We start from the raw sequence: 14,991 nt of genomic DNA on the forward strand, positions 1-14,991 counted from the left end.
TTGCGGGTATAGCATAGACCTGTCTCTATGGCGCACCCTGGGCAACGACTCTGTCGGTAAATTGGTCTACACAACTGGTTTCGTATGGTGAATGAAGAACAATCAAGTACCCGCCATTAGTAAAATGTATTACAAATGTTGGATAGAAATAATGTCACGTTTTTCGGATACATGAAGCTGAAACCTTTTTTATACTATTTAAATCTTTTTGATATTATAATTAAATATGGCTGACTTCCTAAATATATTCACCGTCACATTTAATATCTGCCATGAGAATATTATTATTATTATTATTATTATTATTATTATTATTATTATTATTATTATTATTATTATTATTTTCTTCTTCTTCATGGTAGGCCCGGAGGCCTGTTCCAGCTCAGAGAGAATCTCTCCATCTGGTTCTAAGACTACCAACATCTCTATGACTTTCTGGTTTAAAATGTAGAATCTTTTTACTTATTCTATTAGAATTCATTCACATTATGTTATCATACCAGCTTTTTTTATTTAAAATAATTTTTCCATTTAGGTTAAATGTAGTTAGCCTATTTCTTATTCCATTATTGTTCACTTCATCAAACAAAGTAAAACCAGCCACTCTTCTTAAAAATATCATTTCATTTGTTTCAATGTTCCTTCTGTCAAATCTGTTTAGTGCCCAATTGTCTGAACCATATGTTAGCTTTTAGCTTTAGGGCAGTCATCGCTTCACAAAACTTAAGCTTTCTATCTATTCGGGTTTTATTTCTCACAGTTCTGTGCATTGTACCACACGTATGTTGAAATTTGTACAAGTTATTTGTAAGGTCATTCTTACTGTCATATGATCCATACTTGAAATATTGATTCATTATTTGTAATTATTTATGATCTGACCATTACTTTAGTTTTATTGCTTGATATGAGTAAATTAAAGTAAATGCTATCTTATATAACTGTTAAGAAGTCATTTGAAGACGATTATCCGTATCAGCAAATGAAACGTGGTCATCAGCGAATAGGCCTAATACGGTATCCAATGTTATGGCACGTAATTTAAAATGCTTACTTAAAATTTCCTTTGCAGTTCATTTTTGTGTTCAGATATGTCTAGTAATATAATACATGTATTTGTATTAAAATTTCCTGCCATTCGCGTGTAGCTGCGTCAATGTACAGTATATATTAAAAAGAATAGGGGACAATGGGCAGCTCTGTCTAACTCTTTGATTTATGAGGATGGACTTAGATCTTACCACATTGTCTTTGTTAATGCTAATATTAATATTAGCAACAACTCTAGTAAGATGACAAGGATATCCACTATTTTCCAGTTGTTGCTTAGTCAATTCTCCGATGACAGGTTTTGAACCTAATAAGTAACAGCAATAAGGCATCACTCATGAGGAAACTAGGCCAGGAGATAATGGGGTAGGGTGACCAGTTCCTTTAACTCTCCAATGCATACATCGCAGATTAGCTACATATTCCACTAATCTGACTTCAGATGCATACAGACAATCGTTTTTCGCCTGACACATATCGTCAAGTGAGATGTAGGCCTAGTGCCTGATAATAGATATACATATTAGCCAGAACCTCAATCAGAGGTATATTTTCCAGTATAGACCATAATTTACTTCTAAGTACCTTATCAAATAAAATCAATAAAAGTAATAATAATAATAATAATAATAATAATAATAATAATAATAATAATAATAATAATAATAATAATGGAGTCTGACAACTGTAAGTGGGATCGCTACTAAATTGAAATGGTCTGTCCAGCAACTTTTTAACCACATAAACGCACTAACACTGCGAAACTAGCTCTGTACAAAATATTAGTGCTACATATGACAGAAAATATAATTAAATCGATAAGATACTGAACACAATATATATTATAGAACATAATAGTAAATATGATACACATTAACTCTACATACATAAGTGTTCTCCCCATGGGCAGGTTTTTCACTGCAAACTCAGCATTCTGCAATCTTTCCTATTTTCTGCCTTCCTCTTAGTCTCCGCATATGATCCACATATCTTAATGTCGTCTATCATCTGATATCTTCTTCCGCCACGAACAATTCTCTCGTTCACCATTCTACCAGTGTATCATTCAGTAGGCAGTTTATTCTCAGCCAGTGAACCAACCAATAAATACTCTATATATAATATATTCAATTAATTAATTTAACGAAATAAACTCCGTTACCCATGAACAATAACATATATTTTAGCCTACTATAACTGCCAGTAAAAATTTGTTCAAGCTAGGAAAATGTTCTTCCTACGTTACATGTCGTTACAGGGACAAAATAATAAAAATCAATATACAAATTAGCAACATTTACAGTTTATACAATATACATATACAAATAATTCATTTTATCAAAACCTATCTCGTTGCAGTGAACGAAAACATTATATTCTGAGGTTATGAAGTGCAAATCTTTTACGAACACCACATAAAATTTGTTATATTAAAAGAATGTTTTTTCTATGTCATATGTCATTATAGAGGCATAATTATAATACAGTACATCATTGCTATTTAATGATCTCATGCGTACCTGTTTCCAATTTTACCTTAAGCATCCACGTGACGTAATAGATATACCAGAAGAAACTACTCGATACACTGTACGTTTGGGAACAGAAATTCGCTCCTGCTATATATTATTTAAGGGGATTTTGACAATATGGTATGCAGCTAGATGAGATTTATTGCCTTATGTGTCTAGCACATAACATTGTTTGCATTAGCTTTTATAGTTCTGAATTGAATTCGAAAATATCTTATGTCGAAAGTGGAAAAGGAACTGACCAATCTACCTCATTTTCTCCACGCCTAGTTGCCTCATAAGCCGTGCCTTGTTGGTATCACTTGTGAGATTCAGACCCGTCTTCGGACAGTTGACTAAACAACATACTCTATATCGAAAAGCAGAACCTTTCCACATGTAGAAATTTATTGGAATGTTTCTTATTTCAACGGAACGCGTGGGGGAATAATTATTGTGAAAATCTATTAATGTGCCTTCCTTGTTGGTATAAATTATTGTTAATTCTTACGTGTAAAGTTTAAGCATGTTAATTTGTTCGCATTCCGATCATGGTCTCATTATCTTCAAATTAAATTAATTATTCTGCATAACAAGTTTTAACACTGACTTTAGTAGTTTTTTATAATAATTCTAAACGTTTTAATGTATTTTGTATGTTTCAATAAAATTGTTTATTTTACTGAATTAGTTGCAACGTAATTCTCGTGAAATGTTTTGTAGAACTATAAAAATATTTGAATTAGATACATTTATACATTGAGAAAGGATTGCACGTCACTCATACCTTTATGATTTTCACCGTGATTGAATTGGAAGGAGATTTTGTGTTTCACAGCAGTGTTCATAGGCCTTGATTACTTCCACCTTTGGAATTGGTTGCAGAATTCATTCGGGGTCGTAACGCGCAAGATCTGGAACGATAACTTTCTGTGTCGGGTCTGTTAAGCTTGACTGGGGGTCCGTTTTTTCCAAGCGTAATGGATCCAATATAGTGGACTGTTCCTTCTTATCCAAAGCGATATTGCTACCATATTGGAGTGCGAGAGTGCTACACTTCCGAAGCGTTACAGAAATAAAACATAAACACATGGATAAAACTGCAAAGTTTTCTTTACAAATCGTGTTTATGATTAGTTTATTACATGAGGTCAGTGTTACTGTCTCGAAATTATATAACCAAATCGGGGTTAAAAATTTACAATGATGATGAATATTAAGACTGCCATATAGCTTAGTTCTTGGTGTAACTGGCTACGGACTGGAAGCTCCTGGGTTCAATTCGGGGTGATGATGGGATTTTTTCTCATTGTTTAAACTTCCAGAAAGGCTCGGGAGCCCACTCAACTTTGTCAAATTGTTTACCCGATCTTTCTAGGGAATAAAAAACAGGTGGAGCGTGGTGTCGACCACAACACTTCGTCCTACAATACGGGACACAAGAATGCGGGTTTGAAGTTCTACCGGTTTTCCGCTCCGCTCTACACCAATAGCACGGCAATGTTGTAACGTTATGCGTCATACCTTTAGTTACCTGATTCGTCTGAAAACGAGAATGTGCGTTTCTTTGTAGTCGGTGATTTTATTAAGTTGTGGCATATACAATATTATGAAGACAGTTCAGATAATTCTTTCGATTATGCATTTGACTCCTCTGACGAGATAAATACTCATGCTTTGTCTCTATTGTGCTTAGTGCATTTTTCATTTGTTTGCATTATAAAATATTAATGCTCAGATTATGAATTTACTTACTTACAAATGGCTTTTAAGGAACTCAGACGTTCATTGCCGCCCTCACATAAGCCCGCCATAGGTCCCTATCCTGAGCAACACCAATCCAGTCTCTATTATCATATCCCACCTCCCTCAAATCCATTTTACTATTATCCTCTCATCTACGTCTCGGATTCCCCCAAAGGTCTTTTTCCCTTCGGCCTCCCAAGTAACATTCTATATGCATTTCTGGATTCGCCCATACGTGTTACATGCCCTGCTCATCTCTAATGTCTGGATTTAATGTTCCTAATTATGTCAGGTGAAGAATACAATGCGTGCAGTTCTATGTTGTGTAACTTTCTCCATTCTCCTGTAACTTCAGCCCTCTTAGCCCCAAATATTTTCCTAAGCACCTTATTCTCAAACACCCTTAACCTATGTTCCTCTCTCAAAGTGAGAATCCAAGTTTCGTTACCATAAAGAACAACCGGTATTATAACTGTGTTATAAATTCTAACTTTCAGATTTTGTGACAGCAGACTGGATGATAAAAGCTTCTCAATCGAATAATAACAGGCATTTTCTATATTTATTCTGTGTTTAATTTCCTCCCGAGTATCATTTATATTTGTGACTGTTGCTCCCAGTTATTTGAATTTTTCCACCTCTTCAAAGGATAAATTTCCAATTTTTATATTTCCATTTCGTACAATATTCTCATCACGAGACATAATCATATACTTTGTCTTTCCGGGATTTACTTCCGGACCTATCCTTTTACTTGCTTCAAGTAAAATTCCCGTGTTTTCCCTAATCGTTTGTGGATTTTCTCCTAACATATCCACGTCATCCGCATAAACAAGCAGCTGATGTAACCCGTTCAATTCCAAACCCCCTCTGTTATCCTGGATTTTTCTAATGGCATACTCTAGAGCAAAGTTAAAAAGTAAAGGTGATAGTGCATCTCCTTGCTTTAGCCCACAGTGAATTGAAAAGGCATCTGACAGAAACTGACCTATACGGACTCTGCTGTACGTTTCACTGAGACAAATTTTAATTAACCTAACTAGGCTAGTTTAGATTATGAATTTATGTAATAAAATTCATAGTGGACAAATTTTGAAATGTGACTTATTCAAATATATTTTTGCACGATAGTTTTTCTCGTCGTTACAGCAAACGGCCGCCATGATTGAAAGTTGATTTTACTGAATTCAGAGTTGCCAACAAGGATAAGTATGTTGAAATATTACAAATAACTGCTCTAGAGTTGTAATGAAAACCACTACCTTCTATGTATGCTACAATCCTACAATGCATTTAAATTCATACGCAAAGAGCAGTGTTAATTACTATACATTATACTAGTCACCGTCAGATGGCACGATTCTAGGCAGCGGGCAATTTCCCCTCCGCGGGCAGTAGTGAGCGAGCAACGGAGGGGAGGTAATGTTGTGTAGAAACTGCAGCGATAACAAGCGCCATAGCCGTACGATGCCCGACCTTGTTTCGATCACTGCGCGAGGGCAAGTATCTGAAGCCCGATGGGGCACTTTAATGATGGAGCCTGCGTTATACGAAACAAATCACTGCATTTGAAATTTACTGAACTTTATTTAAACAATTCAAACTTCACTTAACAAAATGAAATACAAATTAATTATTCCAACTGAACACGAAATATTACAAGTACCTGAATCATTTTTACTCCTTCACATTGAAATTAATTGTGAATTTGTACTGCTAACCATCAGTCAGCTGTTCATAATGTAATGTAGGCACTATATTTATTTTTATTTTATTGGGTTATTTTACGATGCTGTCTCAGCATCTAGGTTATTTAGCGTCTGAATGAAATGAAGGTGATAATGCCGGTGAAGTGAGTCCGGGGTCCAGCACCGAAAGTTACGCAGCATTTGCTCGTATTGGGTTGAGGGAAAACCCCGGAAAAAATCTCAACCAGGTAACTTGCCCCGACTGGGATTCGAACCCGGGCCACCTGGTTTCGCGGCCAGACGCGCTGACCGTTACTCCACAGGTGTGGACTAGGCACTATACATTAGTATTTTTAAAACTATTATTTTAAAAATATACTATCATGCATAGGTTGGGCAGGGTCTTGCAAATAATTAATAAGCAATTTTAAAAATAATTTTATAGACATGAGCAAAAATTGTATTTTTCACACTTATTTTTTACATTCCGGGACAAATGAAGGGTTCAGAGACACAGTGGGCCAAGCGTCATTTATTAAAAACGGAGAAAACAAGAGTTAAGATTAAGTGATTACCATAATTTAACTAAACATATAGCAAGTAAGATGAAGTATGCACATTAAAATTAAATGCTATGTCAATCTACATTAGATTATGGTATTTACTTATCTTTAACCCTTGCTTTCTCCGTTCCTAATAAATGGCGCTTTGCGCGCTATGACTCTGAACCCTTCAAATATAACTTAATCTAGGACAAAGGATATACCATTAAAATATACTGTAGAACAATTCTGGAAAATCCAGGACGTCTGGCAACCCTGCTCGCTTATACTACATGATTTAATCCTCGGACCTCGGTGCTTGATATTTCCCTGTGTGAATCTCGGGTTAACCCGAACGAAATTCACGCTACAGGAGAGCGACCATTTTCCATTTCAAAGGGTGTACCTACCATATATCAAATTATATGGGCTTTTTTCGCCAACATAATGCATTTATAATATAATTTAATTCGAATTTCTACTTCTCAGTTTCTTAAGTGATTCATATTGGCGCACATTTTATCAACAGTAATCCCACTAGAGGTTTTGATTTATCTGGAGAAACTCAAAACTCGAGTGGAATTTAATATTGACTATTACACGATTAGGAGAAAGTATATCAAGATTAGAAGAAATAAGTACTCTAATACAATAAAATATTGACTTGCTACAATTCTATTTCACTAATGTTAGCTTCACCAAAACGTTTGAACGGAGCCGCCATTTTCAGTTGACTATATGCGGTAAACAAATGACGATCGCAAAGCATGTTTTATAGTACCGGAAAGAATTTGCAGTTTTAAATGTTGGCAAACAAAGAAACAAATGGTAGGAAGGTGATAAAAAACAGAAGAAAGTATATAAATATTAGAAGAAATAAAGTAGGCCTACTCTGATACAATAAAATAGGTATTAATTGAGTTACTAAAATTCTATTTCACTGATGTTACCTTCACCAAAATGTCTGAACGGAGCTGCCATTTTCAGTCGACTATTCGGGAAACAAATGACGATCGTAAAGCATGTTTTATAGTACCGTAAAGAATTTTCAGTTTGAAATATTAGCAAACGAAGAAAGAAATGCTAGGGAAACGATAAAATTGTGCGATAAGCAGCCATGATTGGTTGAAAGATGTCCTTTCATACGGTTTTATTGGTCAAGTGTAGTATGACGTAGTAAAAGTGCAATAGTGAACAGGTCCACACCTGTGGAGTAACGGTTAGCGCGTCTATCCGCGAAACCAGGTGGCCCGGGTTCGATTCCCGGTCGGGGCAAGTTACCTAGTTGAGGTTTTTTCCGGGGTTTTCCCTCAACCCAATATGAGCAAATGCTGGGTAACTTTCGGTGTTGGACCTTGGACTCACTTCACCGGCATTATCACCTTCATCTCATTCAGACGCTAAATAGCCTAAGATGTTGATAAAGCGTCGTAAAATAACCTAATAAAATAAAATAAAATAAAATAGTGAACAGTAATCTCACTAGAGGTTTTGATTTATCTAGAGAAAATCAAAACTCAAGTGGGATATAATTGACTATTACACGATTAGAAAAAAGTATTTAAAGAATACAAGAAATAAAGTACTCTAATACACTAAAATATTAATTGACTTACTAAAATACTATTTCACTAATGTTAGCTTCATCAAAAAGTTTGAACGAAGCCGCCATTTTCAGTTGACTGTATGCGGTACACAAATGACGATCGCAAATAATGTTTTATAGAACCGTAAAGAATTTGGAGTTTGAAATGTTGGCAAACAAAGAAACAAATTCTAGGGAAGTGATAAAAACAAAGAAATGTTAGGGAAGTGATAAAATAATCGAATGCTAGAGAAGTGATAAAATTGTAGGATAAACAGTCACGATTGGTTGAAACACGTCCTTTCGTACCGCTTTATTGGTCAAAAGTAGTATGACGTAGTAAAAGTGTAATAGTCAACAGTAATCTCACTAGAGGTTTTGATTTATCTAGAGAAAATCAAAACTCGAATGGGATTTATTTGACTATTACACGATTAGAAGAAAGTATATGAAGATTAGAAGTAACGAAGTACTCCAATACAATAAAATATTAATTGACTTACGGAAATATAACTGTCTTCAAATGTATTATTGTATCATCTCTAGATTACAAATATTAAGACGCTAGATGGCAGTAGTGTGTTATGTTTAGCTGTTTTCTTGTTATCAGTTGTGCCGAGTATAGAATCTTCATTGAACTCAGTGGACGGTTACTAGTCAAGAAGGCTTTGTTGATTCAGTTTCATTTTTATTAAAAAGTTGCATTCCACTTCAATTATCCGGATCCCAGTAATCAATGTGACTTGACAGATGCTTTTCAATAAATCTTAGTAGGCTATTAAACAATCTCTGATACGTGACTATTCATAATATCATATAGCAGAAGCTATAACATAACCTATTATAAACAAGTGTTACAAAAGTTTTAATTAAGATGATGAAATGAACAGGAAAAGTTTTAATTAACGATGTTGAAATAAAAAATAAACATTAATAATTTTAAAAGAAACAATTATTGAAAGTACAGTTTTCAAATTTGAATGTTTTAGTGGTTGGTGGTTCAGTTGATGTTATATTAGACGTGTGCGTAAAAGAAGTGGAACTCGTTGATGTAAGCCTACATGTTGTATTCCTCTACTTATTCAGGATTTCCGAATGGTGCTCTTCATTTATTTGTAAATAGGATTTCAGGGAAGATGCATAGCTATGACCAGTGATCTTTATTAATTCTTGTTCTTGAATGCCAATCCGAGTCATATTTGAAAGTGCTGTGTATCGACTGGAGTGGTTTGTAATTTTTTTTTTTTTTAACGTCCAGACCAATGCAGTTTGAAATGCTGGCAAAGAAACAAATGCTATGGTAGTGATAAAATTAAACAAATGCTAGGGACGCGATAAAATTGTGCGATAAGCAGCCATGATTGTTTGAAAGGCGTCCTTTCGTACCTTTTTATTGGTCAAAATTAGTATGACGTAGTAAAAGTATAACAGTCATTATAATATAGCCTAATCCTCATTCTTCATTTCCCGTGTTAAAGCCCTTCGTTCGATCTACCCAGACTCCTTATTCATTCTGATTCTTAGGCATTTATCTTCATTGTTTAACCGTGATTGTTCATTCTATTTAGATGATGTATCAATTTAGTTTCATATTAGGAAGGAAAGGGTAGAATGTAAACAAATGAGAATAAGAATTAACGTGTCAATATTTTTCCCCCCTGAATGACGTGAGAGCTAATGTCAAAGTACCCTTTATATACTAATCAATGCATTATACGGCTGTTGAACAGGATGACCCTTCGCATATCGCCAGGTTACGCGTCAACACTCTGTAAGCAACAGAGCTTCTATTATGTCGAATAGGAAATAGGAGAGCGAGGGAGAGAGTGTGATGGATTCAATGCAAACTGCGAAGGATGTGGAGGGTATTGTCAGGATATGACCTTTGGACTAACTGCAAACATTTCATTTCATATTAGTATGTAACATTGTTAACCTACGTTCAATTTAAGTCGTAATAAGTTTGCATTGTTTGGTAGATTTCGTAATACGTGCGCGTAACGAACTATTAATAATATGAATTAAAACCGGAATTGAACGAGAACGGTATAAGTAATATTTAAATTATTTTAATCGATATTAACGACTGGATTCATCTGAAACGGTTGAAGTGTAAATATTTCATATAGATCAAGGACACTTTTTGCTACCAAATGATTGTGATATGGACAATAACTTAAGTTGGAATACTCAAATCACATACACATATAAAATAATTTTTATCAAAATTCACACACTAAAAATAATTCGAAATTTCCTTCCGTTGGTTCTTAAGAAGAATAAGTGCAGTCGCTCTTGATGCCTCTTTTTGATTACTGTGACACTCTCTACACTGACCTTAACAAGAGACTGACAGACAGACTACATCGTGTACATAATGCATGTGTTCGATTTATTTCCAACGTCCGTAGATTTGACCGTATCACACCTTCACTAAATATGCCGTCCTGGGTCCGTCTCAAAGAGCGAAGAACTATTCACTCTCTCACTTTACTCTTCAGTATTCTTCAAAACTCTAACCCTAGCTACTTAGCTTCTCGTTTTCAACATTTGTCCTCATATCACGAAATAGATACTAGCTCACAAACCCATATTACACTCTCCATTCCTAAACACAGAACATCCTTCTACTCTTCATCTTTTACCGTCTCTGCAGCTCATCTCTGGAATTCTCTACCACAACATGTCAGAGACTGTCGGACATTGTCTAGCTTCAAAAATAAACTAAAATTGCATTTTTTTCCAATTCTGATTCCTTTCAGTTATAAGCCCTTTTCTCTGCGATAGTTTTGTAAAAATATATAAATATCTTTTTTCTTTCTTTCCTCTTTTCCTTCTCTTGATCACCAGATGAATTTATTATCATACCCGTTTTATTGTGAATTTTATTTAATTTTCGAATTTCTTTTCTTTTTTTTATTATTTTATTACATTCCATTTTGTTATATTCTTCATTACGTTCTTCATATTAACTATTTGTACTAAATGAGTTGCTTTTACTATATTTCAGTGTATTTTACTTTCCTTTTTTTCTGTTATGGTATTATTATCATGTTGTTTATTGTCGATTTATTATGCTATTATCATTATTTTTTTGTAATATGTTAGTATTCTGTTCTTTAACTTTTTGTTAAATTTTTCACTGATTGCATAATTTGTGACCTGGCAGAGTGTAAGAGAAGGGCCTATGGCCTTAACTCTGCCAGTATAAATAAAGAATTATTATTATTATTATTATTATTATTATTATTATTATTATTATTATTATTATTATTATAGTTAAAATTGCATATAGAGTGTTAGTTGGGAGGTCGGAGGGGACAAGACCTTTGGGGAGGCCGAGACGTAGATGGGAAGATAATATTAAAATGGATTTGAGAGAGGTAGGCTATGATGGTAGAGACTGGATTAATCTTGCTCAGGATAGGGACCAATGGCGGGCTTACGTGAGGGCGGCAATGAACCTCCGGGTTCCTTAAAAGCAAGTAAGTAAGTATTATTGTTAAAATACATTCTAGTGAGTATTATTATTGAAAATATTTTCATTTTCCCATTATACGTAATATAAAAGAAATTATTACATTGCAGAAGAAACTAGGTACTTCTAGACTTTCTTGGTATGTTTGATTTTATTTCTCATCAATCCATGGCAACTTGTTAATAATGTTATTTACGATTCAATAGTAAAAATAAATGATTTTTTTTTGTGAGTATTGCTGTTCCCCAAATGAAACCGCAGGCCGACTGGAACAAACCCTACGAAGAAAATAAAATTAATTATAACGTGTGCCGTTTACTATTTTTTAGACATCCATTTGTTATTGCTAGTATAGAGACAATTCTCATCTCCCTCACTGTAATAGTGAATCTTCAACATACCTATTACAATCAATCGGTGGTAGAGCTCATGATGGAGCATTTTTCCGCTGATTGGAAAGTCTGATTCAAACCCAAGTGTCCCATAATTTCTTACAATTAAATAATTCTTGATTGTGTCATATGTTTAACAATAGAATGTTTGATAAATTTATTTACCTAATTTGTGTAAACTACATAAAAAATACATTTTTAGAGTAGCTCTGCAATTGTTTCGACAGCTTTCTTGATCGATTGCTATTGCTGTCGTGATATATCTGGTGGGAAACAATTGACGAGATCAAAAAGTTGAATGTCAGTGTTGAAAGACTTTTCGAACTATTGTTAAAAGTATTGTACTTTGCGCACGCTACCATAATATCACAGTCTACTATATACAGTCACGTAGTAAATATGCATCCATAGATAGTTGCTGACCACTAAGATCGCTACTATCGCCTCATTACAGACAATGCGAAATAGTACCTGCACAGTCTATTGTTCCTAATACCCTTATAAACATATGCTAGACCAGCCGTGGCGAAAATGTGATCGTGCGCCGAGCCACTATGGAGGGAGGCGGACACCCGAAGGGGAAGTGAAGCAACTGGCGTGACTTATTAATGGATTTTCATTTTCCTTACGTCAAGCACTTTAATATAATTTTATACAAGGCTAAAAACTAATATTTAGTATGTGTAACGAAGAAAGAAATGAACAATAAAACATAGGACACATTATCACAACCTAAAATTAACTGTCTTCATAATGTCTCTGCGACAGAGTTTCAAAATCAGAAATTATGTCACTTACTGCCAGTCGTAGTTGATCACGAAGGTATTTGTCTGTCAGTCGTGATCTAAATTTGGTTTTTACTATTTTCATTGTTGGAAATAATTTTGCACAAACGTAAGTTGTAGCGAACATGGCTTCAACAGAGCAAGCGAAAGAACGAAGCTTCGGATATTTATTTATTAGCAAAGATTTGAAAAGTTTAACATTTGTCAACTCCTTACATCTAGCTTTAATTTAACATCACATTTTAAATCTGTGAGTTTAAATTGAAGATCTAACCGCATTATTCGTACATCTGCTGAAAAAGAGTCGACGTACAGAGATGATGATGATGATAATAATAGTGACATAATAATAATAATAATAATAATAATAATAATAATAATAATAATAATAATACTTAAACTTTTAATGTTTCATGAGTGACGTGTAGTATAATGCCGTTTTATGTTATACAACCGTTTTCCTCATAATACTTGTGTACAAATCATACATTTAATATTCTCATCATATTGGCAGCAAAAAAACTGCGTCCTCCCATCCTACTTGAAATTTTCGTTTTTGTAGAGGTACATGGTTTCGAGAGAGATATTGCGACGATACGCCACTCGCAGGTCAGAGACAAATGCAAATGGAACGCAGTTTGACTCAGTGAGTGAGAGGGTGGAGGTTGAGGGAGGTAGGAAGCAAGAGAAATGCATAGGTATCATTGTGAGCCACAATGTGCTCGCGAGTCACATTTTCGCCACGGCTGTACTAGACTGTGATAGTATAATATAATATTCAACTTTAAGACGCTTGCCTGGCTTTAAGAGATCAACTTTTAGTTCATCATCTAAATGTACCAAGCTTCTATTTCATTTAGTACAGGTCTGGGCACCGGGAGCGAATCCAAATCCGTCACTCCATCAAAGCTGCGCGGTGTTCGGCGAGGAAGAAAGGGGTTGAAGAGAAGTCTTATGGCTCCCCGTGAGAGAGTAGAATTCGCTCTTGGTGCCCAGCCCTGATTTAGTACTACGGACTTAGCACTGACTTTTGCTGTTGTTCTGGAATATCAGACTATATGCATTAAATAATCTCCATATACACGAAATAATTTATAACCATCCTCTGACAAACAGTTTTGAAATACATTGTTGTTTTAAGGTCACAAATTATATAGGTTCAGTTTTGAAAGCATTTGTATTATAGTGTTAGTTCTAGTACGAGTTTTGGTTTGAAGCGTATCCTTTGATTTTCCGATATATTTTTCAATCTCCCATTTTTATTAACTTACATCAACTGTAATTCTAACATTGATAAAAGACAAAATTGGATTACTGAAATTTCAACTATAATACCGTACTAGATTTGAAAACATTTTCATACATGCATTTATTATAGAAACTAGTTTTTCCATGTTTGAATCGGTATATTTCGTGTATTAAAACTAACGCTCGAGATATTTTATTAACTGTCGTGTTCTGTTATTTCTTTTTCAATGTAAATATTACTTATCATTGGAGAGGCAGCTTTGAATAACAGGATGACTATAGCTGCATACCGGGTGACTCACCTGCTTCTATACACCAAATTATGTAACCAAGTCATGTCAATTGATACCCATAGGAGCAAGCGCGCGCTTTAGAGCTCAGGAGAGCCTGAACGCTTTACAGCGGAAAGGAAAAAGACAGACGAAAGAGGTAGTATATGCCGTTTGGTCGAGCTTTATTCAGGGATGGCCAGCACTGATTCAATGGATAAAAGGAAGAGATTTTTTAAATCTATACCCATGTTAATTTTTAGATTTGTCTGAGAAGTATAAGTGCATTATAAGAATGTAAGTTTTAATTTTAATGTTCATTTTTCACAAGTTTGATTTTTTTTTTTTTTTGTTCAAAAGAAATATTTTCTCAACTTTTGTTTATAGAAAAGTGAAATTTTCAGATATAGGCCTATTTATTTAATAGCCTTACAGAATATTTTCGTAAATCTAATATAGGCTACCATAAATACGTATTAGGCCTACTGAAGATAGTGTATTGAAAATTTTGAAAATATTCGCATGGAAATTGTTTGTAATGAAATGAATTAACAAAGCAACTACTGTTATATTATAAGCAAAAGATATGTGCCTATGTGTTGTATAGCTTCAGCACATTTCGAGAAAATAATTTAATATTCTGATGATAGGAATTTCTCACCAATATCCCTTAAAAGCATAATGCGATGAGAGTTTT

The sequence above is a fragment of the Periplaneta americana genome, chromosome 7 (genome assembly GCF_040183065.1).
Source record: "Periplaneta americana isolate PAMFEO1 chromosome 7, P.americana_PAMFEO1_priV1, whole genome shotgun sequence".
Classification (NCBI taxonomy): Eukaryota; Metazoa; Arthropoda; class Insecta; order Blattodea; family Blattidae; genus Periplaneta; species Periplaneta americana.